At 40.5% G+C, this 22,969-nt stretch overlaps 1 long non-coding RNA gene across 2 annotated transcripts in view; it reads right to left on the bottom strand.

Annotated features, from left to right (window-relative positions):
• Window positions 1-202: 202 nt before the first annotated feature.
• LOC122891942 overlaps window positions 203-22,969 on the bottom strand; it is a 114,691-nt gene continuing 91,924 nt past the window's right edge. For both annotated transcript variants that reach the window (XR_006381340.1, XR_006381339.1), the window contains 2 exons: window positions 1,857-1,998; window positions 203-277 (listed from right to left, as the gene is read on the bottom strand). This is a non-coding gene — a long non-coding RNA (uncharacterized LOC122891942). The remainder of the gene's footprint in view (window positions 278-1,856; window positions 1,999-22,969) is intronic.

Consider the following 22,969-nt stretch of genomic DNA (forward strand, 5'->3'; position numbering starts at 1 on the left):
GATAAAGAATAAAGAGAAAGAAAGATAATGACTTAATAATGCCTCTTATTTGGAAGGAAATAATACTGAAAAAACTGTGGTTCTCACCCTGGGGGCAATTTTGCTACCCGCAGGACATTTGTCAATGTCTGGAGACCTTTTGATTGTCACAGCTGGGAGATGCTACTGGCGTTGAGAAGGTGGGGACCAGGGAAGCTGCTAACCTTTTGACGATGTGCAGGTCAGTTTCCACAACACAGAATTGTCTCCAAATGTCAGTCGTCCTCAGGTTGAGAAACTGTACCCAAAACAATAAGAATTCATTGAGGATGTTTTTTTATTTTATTTTATTTTTTATTATTTTTTAAAGATTTTATTTATTTATTTGACAGAGAGAAATCACAAGTAGACAGAGAGGCAGGCAGAGAGAGAGAGAGGGAAGCAGGCTCCCTGCTGAGCAGAGAGCCCGATGCGGGACTCGATCCCAGGACCCTGAGATCATGACCTGAGCCGAAGGCAGCGGCTTAACCCACTGAGCCACCCAGGCGCCCGAGGATGTTTTTAATGAGCCATGTAGACATCAGTTTTCCAAGCTCAGAAAAATTCGAAAACAGGAGACAATATATTATCTTGGCAAGTCCGGAACACAAAAATAAGTTTATGGAAATGACACAGCTTATATTGGACATATGAATAGAATAATAACCCAGAGTTTCTCTCTAGAAAGAAAACTTATCTGTTCTTTGTGGTTTAGAAAATTTCTTTGTGGGGGCGCCTGGGTGGCTCAGTGGGTTAAGCCGCTGCCTTTGGCTCAGGTCATGATCTCAGGGTCCTGGGATCGAGTCCCGCATCGGGCTCTCTGCTCTGCAGGGAGCCTGCTTCCTCCTCTCTCTCTCTCTGCCTGCCTCTCTGCCTACTTGTGATCTGTCTGTCAAATAAATAAACAAAATCTTTAAAAAAAAAAGAAAATTTCTTTGTGGGTTCGAGGGACCAGTTTTTAAAACTGCCAGCTTCTTCTTTTTTTAAAGATTTTATTTATTTATTTGACAGACAGAGATCACAAGTAGGCAGAGAGGCAGGTAGAGAGATAGAGGAAGAAGCAGGCTCTCTGAGGAGCAGACAGCCGATATGGGGCTCGATCCCAGGAGCCTGGGATCATGACCTGAGCAGAAGGCAGAGGCTTTAACCCACTGAGCCACCCAGGCACCCCAAAACGGCCAGGCTTTTAATTACTGAAAAAAATAAATTTTCTCATGATGAGATAACTCAAATTCATCAGCAAATGACCTTTGATGACTTTCCATCATTCTTCGAATATTTCTCAATGGCTAGGGCTTTAGTAACTCCAGTCACACGTAATTTAATTTAAAACAAAACAAAAAAAAAAAGAAATTTTTATGTAAGTGGAAAAAGAACATAATTTAGATTTATTAGTATAAAGAGCAAAATGCAGTATTCTTCTACTTAATCAGGAGACTCAGTACTTTTTATGATGATCTTTTTCTCCTTAATTTGAATATTTCAAAACTAATTATATTACGAAAATTGAATGCCACACACCAATTCACTTAGATTGTATTGATCATGATGAACTAATTACTTAAGATTTATGATCTGAATAATTTATTATTGTGCAACCCACTCCACATTAGTGGTTTTTGCAAAGTAGTGCAGAAAAGCACTCTTTTCCCAACTTCTGTTCGCATTTGAAGAAGAATTTCCTATATGTATGTCAAAATCTGTCACCACAGAACTCAGAGATGTCAGGTTATATAAGGCATCGGCAGAGACGTAGAGAGCATTCATAAAGGGAGATTACTTTTTTAATGGAAATGATTAAGGAAAGATGCATTATTACAGTTAAACAAAAGTCTTACCACTGTGACTTGGGCCTGAATGCTATTCCTGGAAGGCCCTCAAATGTCATTTGCATAATCAACCAGGGGCAGGGGATGTACTTCTTTGGTCCTACTGGTGCCAAGTGGTCATTATGGTTGGAGGTGAGAACTAGGTGTAGCACTGAAAGAAAACCAGTGGGGATGAAAAAAAGAGAGAAGTTTTCATTCATTCATTCATTCTTTCATTCATTTATCTGCTCAGGAAGTATAGTTGACAAAATTATCAGCTTTAGGAAGTATAATTGACAAAAATGTATATATATTTAAGGTGTATAAAGTGATGATTTGATATATGTATTCATTGTGAAATATTCACCACAATTAAACTAATTAATATATCCATCACTTCCCATAGTTACCATTTCTTTTTGTGGTGCATTCAATATGTATTTATTGATCTTCTAATATGTGCCAAGCCCTGTGTTTGTGTTGGCAGCAGAAAGTGAGGAAGGCAGAATAAGGGGGGAATAAAAGAGGACAACTTGGGGCACCTGGGTGGCTCAGTGGGTTAAGCCGCTGCCTTTGGCTCTGGTCGTGGTCTCAGGGTCCTGGCATCAAGTCCCACATTGAGCTCTCTGCTCAGCAGGGAGCCTGCTTCCCTTCCTCTCTCTCTGCCTGCCTCTCTGCCTACTTGTAATCTCTCTCTGTCAAATAAATAAATAAAATCTTAAAAAAAAAAAAAAAAAGAGGACAACTTGACAAAGGGACCACCAGGCTTTTTCCTGGTCTCATAAAATTTATAGGTCATGGCAGAGAAAACTATCAAATAGATAACTAGAGAATTTGTTACACTGGTCATAAATGAAACAATAAAAAGTGTAAGGTATTATGAGGAAGAATGACTAGAAGAACTTAATTTAACCTTGGGGATCAGGAGAGGTAGCTGGTAGGTATGGTCTTGCTCAGTGTAAAACAACAATAAACAAAACTAAAAAACCAAGGCATAGCTCATAGTTGATAAGCAGCACAATTCAGATATCAAATATTCTTAATTGAGTGTGAGGCACTGGGCCTTTAAAACACATGTTGATTTTCACTATTAAGCTAATAAAGCAAACCAGAATCAACAGGACACTAAAAAGTACAGACTGGCCTTAGCTACTGAAGGACTTCTGTGAAAAAGATGGTTTTTAAGGAAGGGTGAGTCTGGTGAGTGGGCAAAGAACAGGGAAAGAATGGCAGGTCTAGGAGACAAGTTGAGAAGGCGTTGGGAATAAGCAAGAGGTAAACAAATGGGGGTACAGGCTAAGAAGCCCGTGAGGAAAACTGGCAGCAAATTCACAGGAAATGAAGCATGCTCTGAGGCAGCAGGAAGTGAAGCCCTGGGTGAACCTCCAGCAGAGGAATCTGACCTGGACAGGAAGTGAAGGGCACCGTCTGAGGAGCAGGAAGGGGAGGTTGTTTTTTGTGTTGCTCATAATGAGGAAAATAAGTATCAGTTACTAAACTTTTGCTAAAGCTTCTGTCCTGTTTGGGATTTTAGCAGTTTGGAGATTCTCTAACAAAATATTCTGGCCTTCTGGGAGGTATTTGTTAGGGAAAAGAACAGAGAGAGAAAAGATTGGAGTGTGGGGATTGCTATGGCGATGTCTTGCCTGGGCTCCCTTCTGGGGGTCTTGGATCCAAATCAGAAGGAAGTAAGTCTCTCCCCACCCCCACCCCGCCCCCATCTCCCTTTTCATGATGAAGTAATTCACATGTGACACTTGGTTGAGATAAACCTAATTCGTGTTATCAAAGTTTGAGGAGTGGGAAATACTTAAGAAGTTGTTTGTTGGTGATTATATGGATAATTTATTCTGTTTTGACTGAAGAAGGAAAAGGATAAAAGAAGCCAAAACCCTCACCAACTCCCCTAGTGTAACTGGGGGAGGGGAACACTCTGAGAAATTACCACTGAGAATATATGTAAATATAATTTTTTCTTTTTACCAGTCGTAAACAATGTGGCATGAGGAAAGATGGAAGAAATAAAAATAACCAACATTAAGTTAAAAGGGATAATTAGAGGAGCCAAAATAAGAGGTGAATGTTGCAGAGAATCTAGCTAACTTTAGAGACCAGAGGTTCTTTCAAACATTTCTTTTCAAGACACTGTGAGGTTTTACACGTTTCAGGATTTAACAAAATCCTAAATATAAAGGTCTTAAATATACACAAACATTTTTTGCTTTTTCCTCTGAAGGGAGGAGATATTAGGAGATGTGTTCTTGGCTGTCATTTGAAGAATAGCTTCTAGTACATTTTATTTTCCGTTAAAGGCTCTGGAGAACAGTTGGCAAATAGAAATTGGTCCACAGAAATAACATAGCTTCCTGGAACTTAGGGGGAAGGAAATGGGTGGTTTCTTTAATTACTATAGTATTTGTGTGTGTGTGTATTATAGCTAAAGATAGCATTCTGGCTAATGTCCTTCGGGGGAAGGTGAATCTGGAAATTAATGAATTCAAAAGTGTATACAGTTGTGTTAAATTTGCTAAGTAAGACAGTAATGCTCTATGTTTTTAATATCCTGGCTAGATCAGAAAGAGTGGATTGAAATTTGTTCTCTGATATTTAATCAGTTTAAATTAAAGGACATTACTATTTACATATGGAGAACTAATGACTTTAATGTAGGCAAGAAAGCTTATTTACAACAAAGACTGGATTGGGGGTGGCAAGAGGAGTGTCGATAGGGCCTTAATTAATTGATTTGCTGATTATTTTCTGCTGGGTGTTATATAGGACTTTTACTAATGAGAAGCAGTAATAAGAATGCTCAGCAAGCTATTTGAACCCACTAGTAGTAGCAATAGCTTCTTGGACATCTTAAGATATTTTGGGATCCTTTTTTAATCCTCTTTTATGCTGAAATTGTGGACTTTATAAACTTGAAGAACTAACTATATTCTTTATGTAAACTTATTTATCAGCCTAGATCTGGGCTTCACATTTAGTGAAGTTGGAAAAAAATTAGATGACAGATTTGAATTTAAATAAAAATTTTAAATATCTCTCATAGCAATGCTAGGTATTTATTTTTTATTCAAGACAATGACTGGTAATTGATACACTTATGCTCATTAGTATAGACGTCTAACTTTTCTGTAGGTTTACACATTTTTCTTAGAAAGTCATGGTACTAAAGAAATTCAGAAATCTCCAGGAGATTCTGTGCAAATTCAAACTCATTTTTTTTCTTCCACATGTTCCTTTGTCATAACTCCTTGACCTGAACTTTTTACTTTGTCAAGTTTGTGAGTCCCGTACAGTTTCTTCCTTAGGCATGCTAACTCCTGACACCAAGTTTTTGCTTAGCCTATGCCTCCTGCCTAGAATGCTGTCTCTTCCCTTATGCACATCCTTTCTCCATCTCATTTTTGTCCTATATCTACACTGGTTCGGAGGAGATGGTAAGCGATAGGGGTAGCTAATATTTACTAAGCAGGTGTCATGCTTTAGGTACTGTGTTGGCAATTTACATGCATTGTTTAGTAATGCCCCCATTTTACAGACAGAGGAAATGAAGCTTAGAGCAGACTTGCCAGTAATAAGTGGTATAAAGTCTGAATATGAATCTATGTCTTTTTGTTGTTGCTGTTGCTGTCATTTCTAGACTTAATCATGGAGTGCCTTGAATTGCTAAGGCCTGATTTCTCTAACCAGATGGTCAGCTGCTGGCAGGCAGGGACCTTATCTTTTAGACTGCATAGAGTAGATACTCAATAGTTATAGCCTTCTGTTGAAATGAAAAATAAAATGTAAAATGTCAAAGAATTTTATAAATAGATCAAACATTGGAAGAAAGAAACAAGTTCCAGAAAACTAGTTTCTCAAAATCACTAGATGAAAGCCACAAGACACTGGTTCTGGGTGAGCTAGGCCCACCCCCATGGGTATCTAGAAATGGGGGGGTGGATCTTAGGGCATCAGGATACTGCATTTAGCAGGTGGAAGACAGGGATGTCACACGTCCTGCAGAAGAGGGGAGAGTTCTGTAACATTGCTGGTCCCCACCTGGTTTTACAGGCCAATGATGGGAAATGTGGACCTGAAAGCTAGATAAAGTTCTGATCTACCTCCCCATTTTTCTAGCTTTGTAATTCCCATCATGTTAACTATGTGTCCTCTACTTCGGACACACAGTTAGTGCCCAATAAAGTCAGTTATTACTCACTGCTTCCACGGAAGTGTCCCCGATGGCAAGAAATAATCTTTGAGGAGTGACAGACCTTACCAGACCAATAGTAAGAGTGTACGAATCACGATGTATTCGAAAATGGTTCTCAGACCTTGATGTGCTTACAAGTCTCCTGGAAATCTCGTTAAAATGCAGATTCTGATTCAGGAGGTCTGGGGTACGAGTCTGCATTTCTGACGAGCTCATGATGCTGGTGCTCTTGTCTGTGAACTGTGGGTTGAGTGGTAAGATTCTAAAGTAACTTGGGGGAGCAACGCACTTAATAAACAAATAATCAAGCATTTATTGCATGTCTATTGATTTCTTAAATTATAGAGATGGAGGTAAATGATGGTTGGATATAAAGAGTATAGAATTTGGTTTCTTCACAGAAGGAACTTCCATCTGTTTTGCTACTTGAGAGAGAGAGAGAGAGAGAACATTTTCCATGGATAACCAATGAAGAACTATGTTTCTCAAGAGCAAAAGGCTGAGAAATACTTTCTACCTGTGTTTCCTCATTTTAAAAAAAGGGCATCTGAAGTACCCAAATAATTAATAATTTTAGAGGAGATACTGTAACTAAGTAAATTAAAGACTTGGCTGCTATTCTTGGCTGCAGTAGATGTAAGCCTTGCCTAGCTCAGGACTAATGTGAGCTGTGTTTTTGAGTTTTTCTGTGTGTGTATGTGAGCTGTTGTGTATGTGTGAGAGCTGGGAAGGGTCTGAGCTCTTTGCTTGGCAACTGCTTTCTTCAATATCAATAGAGAAGGGGGGTCTAATAACTCCCTCCCAACCCCTAAAGACTCAAACTCTGAGTTAGGGGGCAGAAGTTCCTAGGGCAGCCTCGACTAGGAACTTTGCATATTTTAGGCAGTGGAAGTTATTTGAATATAGTCATTGAGAGAAGAGACTACTCATTATCCACTTAAAATACTTCCCGGCTGCAGCACGCTGCTGTACCGACGCCAAAGCAATTGGCTTTGCATTTGGCCAGCTGATTTAGCAAGAAATTTTGCAAATTATGCAGTCCTTACAGATGGTGCTGTTGGGTTTGTTAGAATGTTTTAAAACACTGACATACTTGACCATGAACTGAATTTCCAGCCTCTTAGAGCTACTCCAGCCAATTCTAGACTCTTTCCACAGGCAGCTGGAGACCAGGAACAGACCTTTCCTGCAACCTTATGATAAATGATTTCCTTTAAAAACCACTTGTCTAATAAAATAACTCAGTGGTAAACTTGGCCAAGGGGAACTCCTGGAACTTGTCGGTATCTTTGCTTATCTCTGAGTTGCTTGAGTAACATTTTAAAATGGTTCTTAATTGACTTTCTGGTACTGTGCCTGGAGGTCAAGGAGGAGTATTTCTAGGAGGGATGATGAGTGTGCTGTACCAGTGTGAAGTGTAAATCCCTGAGAGACTGTGATGAGGGTCTATGCCTGAATGTGCAGAGAAAGAACAGCTGGAGGCTGTGGCTTTCTCTGGAAAGAGATTTCTAAATTTGCCTCTAGAAACTATTAAGAAGTTTAAGGTACTGTATTGTCTTCAGAGGCCCATTTCTTGCTTTGATCTTTGCAACGGGACTAGTCCTGATCTTTGCCGTTAATTGCTTGCTTGTTTTCTTGGTTTCTATTTGAATCATCAACTTTAATCACTCTCCCTCGATGCCCTTTTGGTTGTGCCTATTTTGGCTTTACGTAAGCAGCATCTCTGGATGAATGAATGAGGCAGATAAAATTCCCCAGGGTTACTGAACTGCCCTTCATCTATATATAGCACTGCAATGAATTTACCATAGCCCACAGCATAATTCAATCACTCTAAGCCAGAGAGCAAATTCTGAATTTTTTTTTAAAGCCTTTCCCAGAGGCATTTGGTATAGGCTAAGCTCAAAGGCACATAATTCAATCACTGGTTATTCAAGATAAGTCATACCTGGGCTTCTGTGATTACCAGATTGTCACTGTCAACTAGATGTTCAGCTCTCATTCCTAACTTTGTATTGGAAGCTGTGCAAGGTCTATTGTAGTCCCGTGTGTGTGTGTGTGTGTGTGTACGTGTGTGTCCGGCAATGCAGAAATGGCAACAAAAAAGTATCTAGTACCCATTAAGGGACCGATGACAGCCCATTTGATAGCTCTCTCTCAGTCAAAGGCTCTTTCTTTCTTTCTTTTTTTTTTTTTTAAAGATTTTATTTATTTATTTGACAGAGATCATAAGTAGGCAGAGAGGCAGGCAGAGAGAGAGAGGAGGAAGGAGGATCCCCGAGGATCAGAGAGCCCGATTCGGTACTCGATCCTAGGATCCTGGGATCATGACCCGGGGATCATGACCCGAGCTGAAGGCAGAGGCTTTTTTTTTTTTTTTTTTTTTTAAAGATTTTATTTATTTATTTGTCAGAGACAGAGGGAGAGAGAGCGAGCAAGCACAGGCAGACAGAGAGGCAGGCAGAGGCAGAGGGAGAAAGCAGGCTCCCTGCCGAGCAAGGAGCCCGATGTGGGACTCGATCCCAGGACTCTGGGATCATGACCTGAGCCGAAGGCAGCTGCTTAACCAACTGAGCCACCCAGGCGTCCCAGGCAGAGGCTTTTTAACCCACTGAGCCACCCAGGCGCCCTCAAAGGCTCTTTCTTAAGAGAACTCTTGGCCTATAGCTGGAGCTATTTGATCTTTGCCCTAGGAACACTCCATTAAGGTCACTGCAGTGTGTCTTAGCACCACAGTTTCACATCCGGCCTTAATCTTTTCTGAATAGATGAGTTAGAAGGAGGCATTGTTTGGCTGATTGATTCAATCCTTCAAACACTTTCATTGATGAACACCTATATTCCATCTTGGAATCATGGAATGGGGTTTCCCCGGCTTCTGATAGAAATCTATTCTTACCACCCACTATTTTGGCTCGAAGAGCTCCTGATACCTCCTCTACTCTTAAGAACATGCTCCACTAATGTGATTAGCTCTAAGCTAATTTGGAGTTACTCATTTGCTTTGCCTCTGCAGGGTCAGCCTTGCTTCTCCTAGCAAGGTGGCCGTTCCCACTTAGGAATGTTGCTCGTTTCGGTCACTAATTTCTTTCACTCAGGGTCAGACTGGAGGTTATGGAGATAGTTGTCCTTCGATGTGACCTGTGATGGCTTCGGGATGTGTCCACGAGGCTAGGCTGAACTACATCCTCCTGAATTCCTTGTCTAGTAGGTTCCTGGGTATAGTGAGCTACAAAGAAGATTCTTTTGTAAAAACCATCAGCTGAAAGCTTGGCAGCAACTATTGGGTGACACGCCCCCTCCCCACTCCCAACTCAACCAAGCACCAATCTAGGGGCTGCTGTGAAGGGAGTTTGCAGATATAATAAAAGTCCCTACTCAGCTGATTTTAAATTAACCAAAGGGATATTGTTCCAGGTGATTTAATCAGCAGAAAATCCCCCGTTTTAGTGAGATATAATTGACACACAGCACTGTATAAGGTTTAAGGAGCACAGCATGATGGTATGATTAATACTGCGAAATGATTACCACAGTGAGTTTACTTAACATCCACCATCTCATATACATATAGAAAATTAAAATCTTTTTTTTCTTGCAATAGGAACTCTTAGGATGTACTCTGTTAACAACTTCTAAATATCTCCTATGGCAGTATTAACCAAAGTCAAAATGCCAGCTCAGTACTTATTTATCTTATACCTGGAAGTTTGTACTTTTGACTACCTTCATCCAATTCTCCCTCACCCCCGAGAAAAGCTTTTAAAAAAGAGGGTTTAAGACCTCCATGATGCTAGAGAGTTTACACACACGAGCAGAAGGAAAGTTGTAAAATCTTCTTCTACACCCTGGGACAAAACTGATGTTGGTGCTGCTGATCTGCTGATTTGCCTTGTTGGTGTAAAGCAGCAGAAGCAGCAGCTGGGCCTGAAATTGCTTTCCATTCCAGCTGGATCTTCATTCGATTTCACTGACGCCTGGCCAAGTGTGTGTACTCAACTCCAGGACTGAGAGCCCTGGCTTCTGCAAGATACTCTCCTCATCACACTCACTCTTCTGAGGTCCTGGCCTGTTTGTGATCTCTGCTTTCTGACTGCCCGCCCTGTGGATACCAGGCTGGCTTAACCGGTTCCTACATCTGGGTAAGGCACTTCCTTATAATAACTGAATGGATAGATTTTTAAAAAATGAAAAACTCTTTATGTTGGTTCTGCTTCTCTTGTTAAATTCTGACATGCTACATGAACTAAAGAAATAATTGTTTTCTTCAAATGTCATGAAGTTAGGCAGTTGGAAACCTAAATGGCCACCAACATTCATTCATTTATTCCTAACAGTGCTAGGGTTGGCAATAGCGCAATAAACAAGGTAGAGTTGGACCTACCCTGGGAGGGCAGATCATCTAGCAGGAAAGTAGATGTTGAGCAATATTTACAAGGATAATAAGGTTAGCATGGAGCTGTCAGAAGGTATAAGTGGGAAATATGACCTACTTTGACATGTCAGAGAAGGGAAGTGAGGACTTGGAGAGAGAACAAGCAGTTCTTGAGAGAGTTGTTCATCGTGGCAGAAGGGATGAGGCTGGAGAGGCAAGACATAGAGGGCCCTGCAAGCCAAGATACTGATGTCTGACTTCACCCTGAGGGACAAACATTTCTTTCTTCTTCTTCTTCTTCTTTTTTTTTTTTTTTTTTTAAAGATTTTATTTATTTATTTGACAGAGAGAGAGATCATAAGTAGGCAGAGAGACAGGCAGAGAGAGAGGGGGAAGCAGGCTCCCTGCTGAGCAGAGAGCCTGATGCAGGGTTTGATCCCAGGACCCTGAGATCATGACCTGAGCAGAAGGCAGAGGCTTAACCCACTGAACCACCCAGACGCTCCAAGGGACAAACAATTCTATTTACAAATCTTCATACTTCTTTAAAAAAAAAGATTTTATTTACTTATTTGAGAGAGAGAGGGAGAGAGTGCATGCACACAAGTGGGGGGAGGGGCAGAGGGAGAAGCAGGGAGCTAGATGCAGAGGCTCCATCTCAGGACCCTGAGATCATGACCTGAGCCCAAGGCAGATGCTTAACTGCCTGAGCCACCAGGTGTCCCTAAAAATCTTCATACTTTTGAAGCCGGTATTTCTTTTTTATTTTATTTTATTTTTCTATTTTTATTTTATGATATCCTACTATGTTTCACTATGTTTCACTCTGAGCCTTTTAACATCCCATGGTGTTTGTGTGCTTGCTCCTGCCTCTGCTTTTATTCCTTTTAAGTTTTTTTTCTAGAGTCCTCTTGTATAATTCACGATGCTTTTTTATCATGCTATTGTCACACTGGCTATTGTTACACTATTTTTAACCCATTCTCCTTCCTTATGCTTTGAATTCTCACAGCACACCTGGTAAGGGAAAAAGAAAACAAAATCTGAACTCTTAATATCAATTTACTTGACAGTTCCCTTGTCTCAATGTTTATTTTCTGTTCTGTTAAAACTCACAGCCAAGGGTTCTGGAGGGTGGGCAGTTCAACTGGCTTCATTATTCCTGGCCTTCTGTGCCAACCTGAGTTGCAGGGAGCTCAGCCCTTCTTTGGGCTTTTAACCCCTTTTGCCTGCTAAGCACCCTGATGCTCTAAGGATTTTCTTAAGTAATTGAGCCACATACTATTGTTGAAAAGTGGGGCAGTAAATACCATCAATTCCATGGGCCAGAGAGATAAGAAAGACTGAATTGGAGAAGCTAGAACTTAGGTGACAAAACCGACCAGAACAAATCTGAGTAGGTTAAGCATGAGCTCAAATTTAATTTTGGTCTTTCTTTGCTCTTCTTCATTTTTCAAAATGCCCTCTTCAGGTCTCCCCTATAGCTGCCTTTGGAGAAGTAACGAAGTATGGAGGGGTGAACCAAATCTTAAAAGCAGACTGATTTGGGCTGAAAATCTGGTTCCACTATAGCTATTCCCTTATCTGTAAAGTGGGAAAAATATTATCTACCTGTCAAATGACATGTGCAAAGCAACTAGCTTAGTGCTAGGTACATAGATGGGTTTAATAAATTTGCAGTATTAAGCACTATGATTTTGAACAAGGTGACTTACCTAGTAGCAGAAGGAGAGGGCTTAATTATTTAGCAGTTTACTCTTTCTTTTTACCCTTTGTACACATTTTTATACAAGGAGTAAGAAGCATCATTTGTTTTTAAGAGCAGTATCAGATCTCTCAAGATCCAAGTCGGGAGTCAAGACAGATGGTCAGGTTCATGGATTATGAGGACACTTGTAGAACTTGCCCTGACTTGTTTAAAAGTGAACTGGAGTTGGGGCACCTGGGTGGCTCAGTTGGTTAAGTGTCCAACTCTTGGTTTCAGATCTCAGGGTCCTGGGATGGATGGAGCCTGGTGTTGGGCTCTGTCGTCAGGACAGAGTCTACCTGACATTCTCTCCCTTCCCCTCTGCCCCTCCTCCTGCTTGTGTACATCCTCACTCTTTCTCTCTTTAAAAATAAATAAATCTTTTTAAAAAGAGTGATTAGAGTTAACTAAATTTATTGTGGTAATTATTTAGTAACTAAATGGTAATTATTAGTTAACTAAATTTATTGTGGTAATTATTTCTCAACATATACACTATCAAATCATTATGATGTATACCTTTAATACAATGTTGTATGTCAATCAAATTTCAATTAAACTGGGAAAAAAAGAGAAACTATCTTCACTGTTTAAAAAAAAGTGAATTGGAATGACAAATTTTGGAAATAGTGGTGAGGGCTTTAGAACATTGCAAGTGTAATTAATGCTATTGAATTCTGCACTTAGAAGTGTTTAAAATGGTAAATTTTATGTTATGCATATTTTACCAACACCACAACAAAAAATTAACCCCTCCCCCCACCAAAAAAAAAAAAAAGTGAATTGGAGAGAGGCTTGCTGGCTGCATCTGAATAACTCCTCCTCCCACTCCCAAATGTAGGCTAGCTTAGTAATAACGTGACCCACTTAAGAATGAACGAACCATATAGGGACTATTGTTGCTGAGTGTTTCTAGAATGTGAGTGAGGAGGGTCCATACCTAAACTCATCATCTTTCAGATGAGGGGTTGGAGACGCTGAAAGTGTGACTTGCCAACAACTACGAGCTGATTGCTACAATTGTGCTATGCTATGCTACTTCACGGGAGCCTCAGAGCCATCAAAGCCTCTGGTTGCTCAAGTGGGGCCTTTTTCCTTCCACTTTTTCTCCAGGTGCCTGACCCTTGTCACTAAGCATCAGTGGCTCCAAGCTCTCAAACTGCAAAAGCCAGGACTAGGACACTGGGTGTCAGTCTCAGCTTAATCCTCCCATAGCTGAGCAGGGACAGGCCATGAGTGAGGTCTGATGATTCCACAGCTTCTGTCCTGTTGTCTGAATTTCAGCACCAGCCCTTCACCAGGCCACTCTCTTTCTCCTGCTGGGGACTTTGCATATGCCATTCCCTCTGTCATGAATACTCCTCTCCACTTTGATACTTCCTATTCATGCTTCAGGTTTCAGGTGAAGCATCACTTTATCCGGAAGGCTTTCCTGTCCCCCTAGTCTCTGTTAGCTCAGACTGTTATGTGTTTTTTTGGTTAACCTACACATTTTTGTAACTCTCACCTCATTTATAATTATTTGTATTATGTCTGAATTCCATGCCTGAGGGCAGCGTCTTAGTCTTTCCTGTCCACCACTGTTTCCTGAAAACTTAGCACTGGGATGGCACATTTGTGTTCATTAAAGAAATAAAAACCCTAAAGATAAATCAGACCTGTCTTCTCGTGACAGGGAGAATAGGTTAATGATAACCTTCACCTGCATTAACAGGTAAGAGTGGCCAATGGAAGTAGGGCAGACATGGCCTTTAATCTGTAAAGACTGATCTGGGCACGGCACCAATATCAATATACAGTTGCTATTCCAAGGCCATGTACAAATGAGCAGGGTGGAGAGACTGGCTTCGATCACCCACACCAGTGTTGCATGCATGTGAGAATAAACAGTAAATCAGTAGCAGAGGGGATATAGGTTTGACACAAGGGAGCACTTTCTGGTAATATTAAGTGTTGTTAAAAATGGGTCGTTATTTAGAGGAAGCCTTCCCTTGAGAGTTCAGAAAACAGGCCAGAGTTCCATTTCAGCTGGTTATTTTAGGCCTACCACAGGCAGCTGGGTAGACTAGACATCCTCTTAGGGTCCAATCATTCCATTCCTCTGACCCCCTAAGAAAGCTATGGGTGTGGTTGTTGCTAATGAACATGCAAACAAGCACACACTCAAATGGGAGATGCTTCTAGCTTGTCCTTTGGCTGTAAATGTTGCTAGCTCCTTTTTCTACTGAACAGTCTGAATTCACCTTTTGTTTAGAAAATACTTCAGTCTTACGCACAGCAAAGCTCATTCTATAAAGGACTAGTTCCATATTTCAAAGCGAGACCTGCAGTGCATACCAATTTAACTCTCGCACTGACATATACCTAAAAAAAAAAGGAGGACACAAGCTAGGCAAGAGGATTCAAAAAATAGCCCACTACTCTAATTCTCAGGCATACAAAGAAAACGATTTGGACATTGTTGCATGTCCTATCCAGGGAGGAGGGACACATCTTCTCTTTCTCAGGTTTTAAAGTGAGGGAAGAGAATGGTCTTGAATATGCAAATGAATCTAATTTAATTAACTTTTATGACCACAGCTCCTTTGAGATAACCATGGGAGCCAATTAGATTCCATTAAGATTCAATGATTTCCCTGAAGCTTCAATGAGACACCCTTGTCTTCTTGAAGAAAAAAAAAAAAAGAAAAGAAACATGAAGAGATTGAAGCAGAGACAACAGAAAAGAGAGTTGTCTGCAGCGACTGCGCTGTGTGGTCTGACCAGAAGCTGCTTCCACAGTCATTGGCTCTAGCTGGTCACCCCGCGCATGTGTGGCACGGCAGGCAGCAGTGTGAAATCATCCCAGGGCAGTCATGTAACTGCTGACCCACCGTTTATCGTAAGCTGAAGCTATGAAAGGTAAAGGTAATATTTCATACTTCGGGCCAAAATGCAAGCCTCGTGAGGGCGAGGGAAGAATTGCCTGGACCTAAGGCCACAGACAAAGAGGAACTTACCCTATGTTTTCCTTTGCTGCCCAGTTGTGTCATATTCTGTCCCTTCTCTCCCCCCCCATTACAAATGTAATACATATTTAATACATATTTAATGTAATACAAATGTATATACAGAATGGCTAAAAGATGCTGCTCATATCTAACAAGAGTTTGGAAGTCTCTCGTCTGCAATTTTGTTCCCTTCCTTCCCCCTTACTAAGCAAATTTAAGAGGACTTTGAGTGTTTGGGGAGGGTTGGAAGGCAGTGGAGTGGGGAGGGTGTAATGAATGTTTGGAGTGTGGGTATCATATTCCAGTTCCTTCCTTTTCTTTTCAGTTTCTATCCTATGCCTCTTACCTCTCTCATCTCTAGAACTATGCAATTACAGAGCTGCCAAGGTTTTTGGATCCTGGCCCCTAAACCATTCTCCATGGTTAGGAAAATGTATGGTGGGTCTATCAATTGTTTGACCCTCCCTGAAAGTGCCTTGGGCTCAGCAAAATGGGCAATTGGGTTTCCAGGAGCTGTATTGCCTGCTAGTTCTAGACACGTTGAATGTCATGTGACTATAATGGTGTGATTAATTTTACTACTTTAGTTAGGCGATGTTTGTACTTCTTTACATAAGTAAGCTATAGCTAAAACAAATACATGCTAAGAGTAAATCACAGTGTTCAGCATTATGTGATTATATAATTGTGCAAGCTATTAATTGGAAGTAGAGATAAAGTTGCTGTAGGAAGTTTTTTAATCAAGTAGATTTAAGAACTTACATTTTATGTTTCCTTTAGATTTTTAAAATAATGAAGTACTTAAATTCCAACAAGGTATACAATAATAAAATAATTAGAAACAAAAAAGATGATAACGTGGAAAACAGACACCTCTGTGGTTATAAGGGAAAGGAGAAATAAAAGAAATATTAAAACGAAATCTTTTTTTTTCCCACCAATAGTTTCATTTGGTTTGTTTTCAAGACCTTTAGCTTAACTAGGTCTCAAAATTATTCCCTATGCCATGTCCTCATTCAGAGTTGAATCATTTTGTTCCTGGACTATTATTACTTCAAGAGCTGTATCTACTGAGCACTTACTGGATGCCAGGCACTTCAGTGTATTTTAACCTTTATATTAGTATTCTGAAGTCAATTGTACTAGATGGAGCAATTGAAGGCCTCATATCCGTTCTCCTCTCTTCTTGTTTGCTAACAGAACCCAATTTTGCTTGAGTTGTCAGTGTATCCAACTAAATACTCACTTTCTCAGTCTCCATCACTGCTATGGTAGCTCTGTGATCCAATTCTAGCCAATGAGATGTAAGCAGAATTCTGCTAGGAGCTTCTGAGAAGCTTTGCTCTTTCTTAACAAAATGGGACACGTGTATCTAATGCTCTCAGCCCACCCTCTACGTCTTTCTGCTTTAGGAGTCAGTGTGATGGCTGGACCTGCCTTTGGTATAAATGTGGTGGCCCTGCAGTAATCATCTTGGAAACATAATGCAATGAGCCAATATGGTAAGAAAGGAAGACTTGAAACATACAAAGACCCTGGGATCCTGATGGCATCACTGAACAGTTAAACCACTCTCAGTAACTGCTTACCATGGTACTTCCAGTTGTGGGAGAAAGAGACAATTTTTAAAGTTATTGTTAGGGGGATAGTTATTTGCAGTTGAAAGCATTCCCAATTTAATTTCTCAGATAAGGCTCAGTGACATGCTAAAAGCATATAATCTACTTATATAATGGGAATTTTAACTCACATATTCTGATTCTGGAACCTAGAGCTTACTCTCTGAGGCATGGTTGAAGTCCCAGCAGAAGTGTCATTTTTTTAATCTGAAGCTTTCCCCTTCTTCCTTCCATTCTAGGCTTCTCACTCTTCCTTCAGGCTCTTGTAGCACTTTAAGCCTATCTTTAGTGCAGCACTGTCACAGGAACCCACATGCAGGGGTCACGTATGACTCCTTTAGGATTTGCACACCTATCTCCGTGTCTGGCACAAAGTAGGTGCTTAATAATCACTGATTTAGTTTGATTTTGAATCTCACTTCCACTCTTTTTCTTTAATCCCTCCCGCAGGAGATGATAATGAAAATGCCAAGTAGACAATAAGAGGGAGGTAGTATAGGAACAGAAAAAAAAAAAAATCCACAAACTGGATAATTGGTTCTTGAATTACTGACCATTAACCTAAATAGCTCACAGTAATTTCCAATTCCTCTCTTCCTCTTCAGTTCCAAGTGATCAGAAGCTGTTTTTATTGAGAATGAGCTTCTATCTTGATAGAAGAATGGGAACTATCACCCATATTGTACAGACTGGGAGTATTCAGGATATGAGTGTGTTTTATAAAAGCCATTTCCCTCAATAGTTCATATTGAAGCAGTGAAAATCACTCCCGGGCCTATCCTGGGCATGTAGGAGGATTTCTTCTTCACTAATACTTGTTTGTGTTGTCTCTAAACCTCTGGGGAAAAAGAGAAACTGATGGAGAGCAATGCTCTCTATAAACTCTAACGAATGAAATTAAACTACAAGATGTAAAGGGACAGTCCTGGGGGACTGAGATATATTTTTGTTGGAGGCAGGCAGATGGTAGGACACCATTAAATCCAATAAATTGTTATTCATTTTAACCCTGAAGTCTGAGATGGAGGGTAGATCGAATGATAATCATGTGGTACCCTTTCTCTGGTAGGCTTTCATTTGGTCTCCGATCCAGGAAATTTTGATTTGGTTCTGGCTGTGGTCCTTCTGGGCAGTGTGATTTTAATTAAGTCATGACTTTGCTCTGAATCTCTTTAAGATGGGGTTACTAATCATACTTATTTCACAAGGTTGAATGAAATAAGCTATGTGAAAGGACCTTGTAGACTGGGATGAAGCCTACCAACAGTGGTTAGGACTATTGTTAGGCTGATCTGCAGGCAGCGATGATGGAAAGAGAGTGGGAGGGAGGAAGAGAATGGAGAGCCATACTTAAGCTGCTCTCAGGCCTGCTCTGATGGAAACCGGGGTTTATTCTATGACAGCAAAGCTAATAATAATGCCCAGTAAAGCATCAGCACGTAAAACATTAGCACTTAAAACTTAGTCTGGGATAAGACTGGGTTTACCAGGGAGGGTTGGCCTTAACATCACATACTTTAAACCTGTGTGGTTGGCAGTTTGTTTGTTGCTCTATTATCGCCTGTTTTGGAAAGGGCGAATCTAAATTGGAACTCTCTTTCCTCTGTTTAAGCTGTTTCTGCTGAGTTCCATAGCATTGATTATAGTTCTCACACCCTGCAACTGGCTATTTCATTCTTGACTCACCTCCAGACTCATAAATATCCCTCAGAAAACACAGGTTTTAGAAGTTGCCTATCTTTTAACCTTAACTTTGTGAATTCACGTGTCCCATACAATAGCCAGGCCATAGTATCTTTCTCGCCTTATTGTCCCTAACCTATACCGGAGCAAAACCTTTGACAGACTCCCACTGGATCTTTCAAAGGAGAGGCAGACAAACGTAGGAGAGTTTCTCTGCAGTTGTGTGACCTTGGGTGGTTTCTTTAGCTACAGAAAGAGGGATAATAATAACTGATGTGGGGCTGTTGCCAGCTCAAGCAATAAAGTAAGGAAGAGCACCTGGTACATGGCAAACAGCCAATAAACATAATTGCCATTATTAATAGTAATAATAATAACAGCAACAACAACATTAAAGGTATTCAGAACGAAATGACATTTAAAGTGAGTCTTGGAAAAGTTAATTTATACTTAATAGTCAACAGGCTATCCACCAATATTTTCCATGGACTGATTTAGAAGAAAAGTCCGTGGGGTGCCTGGGTGGCTCAGTGGGTTAAAGCCTCTGCCTTCAGCTCAGGTCATGATTCCAGGGTTCTGGAATCAAGCCCCACATTGGGCTCTCTGCCCAGCTGGGAGCCTGCTTCCTCCTCATTCTCTCTCTGCCTGCCTCTCTGCCTACTTGTGATCTCTGTCTCTCAAATAAATAAATAAAATCTTATAAAAAAAAAAAAAAGAAAGAAAAGTCCCTGCCCTAGACAAACGTCGGCACATAAAAATCTAAGTAACGGGCGCTTGGGTGGCTCAGCTGGTTAAGCAACTGCCTTCGGCTCAGGTCATGGTCCTGGAGTCCCAGGATTGGGTCCCACATCAGGCTCCCTGGTCAGCAGAGAGTCTGCTTCTCTCTCTGACCCTCCCCCTTCTCATGCTCTCTCACTCTCTCTTGCTCACTCTCTCTCTCAAATAAATTAAAAAAAATCTAAGTAACAATGTAATAGATGGAGGACATTTTACTATACTGAAAAACTGTTAAATAAGATAATCCAAGATGGACTGAGGGTACCTATAGTGATTTTTTTTTTTTTTAGTTGAGTAGTTGCTTGGGTATTACTCTGTAATACATCAAAAACAGCATTACTTGATATTATATCGTGACCATGGAGTATGACAATGAGACTGCCTCAGAAGCCACCAGTACCCCATGTCCCAACTGGCTCTTAGACCAGGAGACTTCAAATGTAGAGTCAAGATCTCTTTAGGGCTGGCCAAATAGATATAACCCCCACACCAGTCACTCATCAATGCTAGACCTTATTCCTGGATTTTCATTCTTTTAGTTAAAGACCTTGATCCTTTTTGAAATGGTTATATCCTTGTTGTCACCAATCACTGACACATTTGTATGAGTGAGTTTGTGTCCTGTTTGAGGATTAAGATTTAATGGAGGAGAAGGCTCTTAGGGAAGCTGGGAGGAAAGTAGATATTGTGAAGAAAGAAAGAGGGATGCTTGGAGGCTGGGGTTGGGTGTGGGGAAAGGGTGGGGAAGCCCATCCTGACTGTCCTCTCTAGAGAAGCTAATTTGCCACCTTGTTTCCTACAGGCAACTTTACCTTCTGTATCCATTCTCCTGGCACTGGTCATACTTAACAGAATGGAATAGAGATTTTCCCCCTTATTCTTCTATTTGTTCTAAGAACCAGAAAGAAGAGGTATTAAACTTATTAGCAAGGAAAGAAGGCCTTATGAGTGGTGAGAAACTGTACTTCCAGCTTATTTGTAAGATCTTGCATTTTGATGTTATGAATTGTCCCCGGGGTTCTTAAAATATTAAATAAAACAATAAAAAAGTAATAAAGAATTTTTAATAGCCTAAGGTGGACAATATAGTTCTTCTAGTGGGAAAATTATGATGTAATATTAAATCACTCTTCTTCATGAAGCTTTTCTTTTTAAGTGAAGCAGGAACTAACAAACACTGAATTGAGAAAGAAAGCTGATGTTTAATAATGTATGATATTGAGGTTGGCTTTATGAATGGTTCAAAGACCTATAGCTAAAGTAATATAAAGACTGACAGTAGATTTGTTATTAATTTTTATTAATCATAGCCTGAAATTATTTTGTGTAATTGTTTACTTATTTACTCTCAGTCTTTACATTAGAATGGAAACCAAGTGAGGGAGGACAAGCACCATTTCTATTTTTTGCTATGTCTCCTCTTACCCAGCATAATGATTAGCATGTATTTGTGGAATGACAAATTTATAATCTAGCCTTATCCACTGGCTCAAAACTACACTTTTCCTAAATTCACTTTATTATAAGTACTAAAATGAGGTATCTGAAGATTGTTTAAAAAACAAAACAAGGGGCACCTGGATGGCTGAGTTGGTTTAAGTGTCTAACTTCAGCTCAGGTCATGATCTCCGGGTCCTGGAATTGAGCCCTGAGTCAGGCTCTCTGCTCAGGGGGGAGTCTGCTTCTCTCACTTCCTCTGGCCCTCCTCTTGCTCATGCTCTCTTTCTTTCTCTTTCTCAAATAAATTAAATCTTTAAAACAAAACAAAACTCATTCCTGACCTGAAATCATATATGATAGTCATGAAAATATTCTTCAATAGACACAGATTAGTATGGCTCTATATCTTTAACATCTGTCATTTTTAAATAAATTATTCAACATTATTAGGTTACTTATAAATGACATCAATCAATTAGCCACTGCAGGGCTAAGTCTTGAAGAACTGTTTTTAGAAGCTAGATTGGTAAAGCGTTAACTCTTATTCTCCAGAAAGGATTAAAGCAATTTGGACTCTCACCAGGCTCCCTCTCTTCTTCCCCTATTGAAAATTTAATTAATGTGCACATTATTTGGGCTGTCCCTTCCAACACTGCTGGACACAGGCAGAGGTAGGAGTTTCAACAGGGTGCCTGGGACTAAACCACCCCCACCTCCTACCATTAGAAGAGTGAAGTCTTGGGTGGCCTGTTGTTTAAAGACAATGAATCAAAGACTACTGTGCTGATTGCTAAAAGACTTGCTGTTACATAGAAGTCCCTGTCAGGCCTTTACGGATTGAAATGAATCATTGTCAGTTTTGCTCTTCATCTGCTGGATGTATTTTATCTGTTATGTAGAGTATTAAGAATCACTGTTGGGGGATGCCTGGGTGGCTCAGTGGCTTGGGTCTCTGCCTTTAGCTCGGGTCATGGTCCTGGGGTCCTGGGATTGAGCCCTGCGTCGGGCTCTCTGCTCGGCGGGGAGCCTGCTTCCCCTGCTGTCTTTGCCTGCCTCTCTGCCTACTTGTGATCTCTGTCTGTCAAATAAATAAAAAATAAAATCTTAAAAAAAAAAAACGAATCACTGTTGGACGTACTATACAATTGTCACACATTCATTCTTTGGGTTTTCTGCACACCTGTAAAAAAGATATTGTTTAAAGTAACTAAAGGACAATTAGCATCCTGTATTGCCAAGATATTTGGTTCTATAGATACCTCTTAAAATTTAGGAAGAGAAAAAATTTACTTAAAAAAAAAAAATCTCCAGATTAGGGTGACCAGCTTGTCATGGACTTCCCTGGTTTTAAGATTGAATATCCTGCATCCCTAGGACCCTTTTAGTCCTGGGCAAATTGAGGAGGTTGATCACCCTACCCCTAGTTGTGTTGTGGAGAGAACCTTATCAGGACTTCTTGTACCAGAGTATGCAATTGATTTGGAGTCCAGTTTTTGCATCTTATTTTTTTAAAAATATTTATTTATTTATTTGAGGGAAGGGGAGAGAGAGAGAGAGTGAGAGAAGGAGAGAGGGGAGGGGCAGAGGGAAGAATCTCAAGCAGACTTCCTGCTGAGCATGGAGCCTGATGTGTGTGGGGCTCAGTCTCATGACCCTGAGATCATGACCTGAGCTAAAATCAAGAGTCAGACACTTAACCCCGGTGCCTCCCGTATTTCATTTTATTTTTTTTATTTTTTTTTTTTAAAGATTTTATTTTTATTTATTTGACAGAGAGAAATCACAAGTAGGCAGAGAGGCAGGCAGAGAGAGAGAGAGGGAAGCAGGCTCCCTGCTGAGCAGAGAGCCCGATGCGGGACTCGATCCCAGGACTCTGAGATCATGACCTGAGCCGAAGGCAGCGGCTTAACCCACTGAGCCACCCAGGTGCCCCCCGTATTTCATTTTAAAGGATAATAAATCTCCACATGGCAAGGGAGCACAAGACAATAGGCAGCAAAAGTATACATATTTTAAGCGATTTTGCCTTGTACAAAGTTCTTTGACATATTACTCTTTGGAGCCACTTTGGGATTTAGCCATTGGTTCCTTACTCCTTTTTGGTCCCAGGAACACAAGGTCAAGGTATCCAGAAGCATTTGAAGTAGTTTAGACAACTGTGAAGAATTTTAGCAGGCTAAACCAGGCTATCCATGGATTCAAGATTGATTCCATGGGTAACGATTATGTCCATAGCAAAGGCAGCAGTGATGCCACTGAAAGAATGAATCATTGCTACAGAACAATCTTATATGAGAACCAGCTTTCC

Source organism: Neovison vison, chromosome 12 (assembly GCF_020171115.1).
Source record: "Neovison vison isolate M4711 chromosome 12, ASM_NN_V1, whole genome shotgun sequence".
In the NCBI taxonomy this organism is placed as follows: domain Eukaryota; kingdom Metazoa; phylum Chordata; class Mammalia; order Carnivora; family Mustelidae; genus Neogale; species Neogale vison.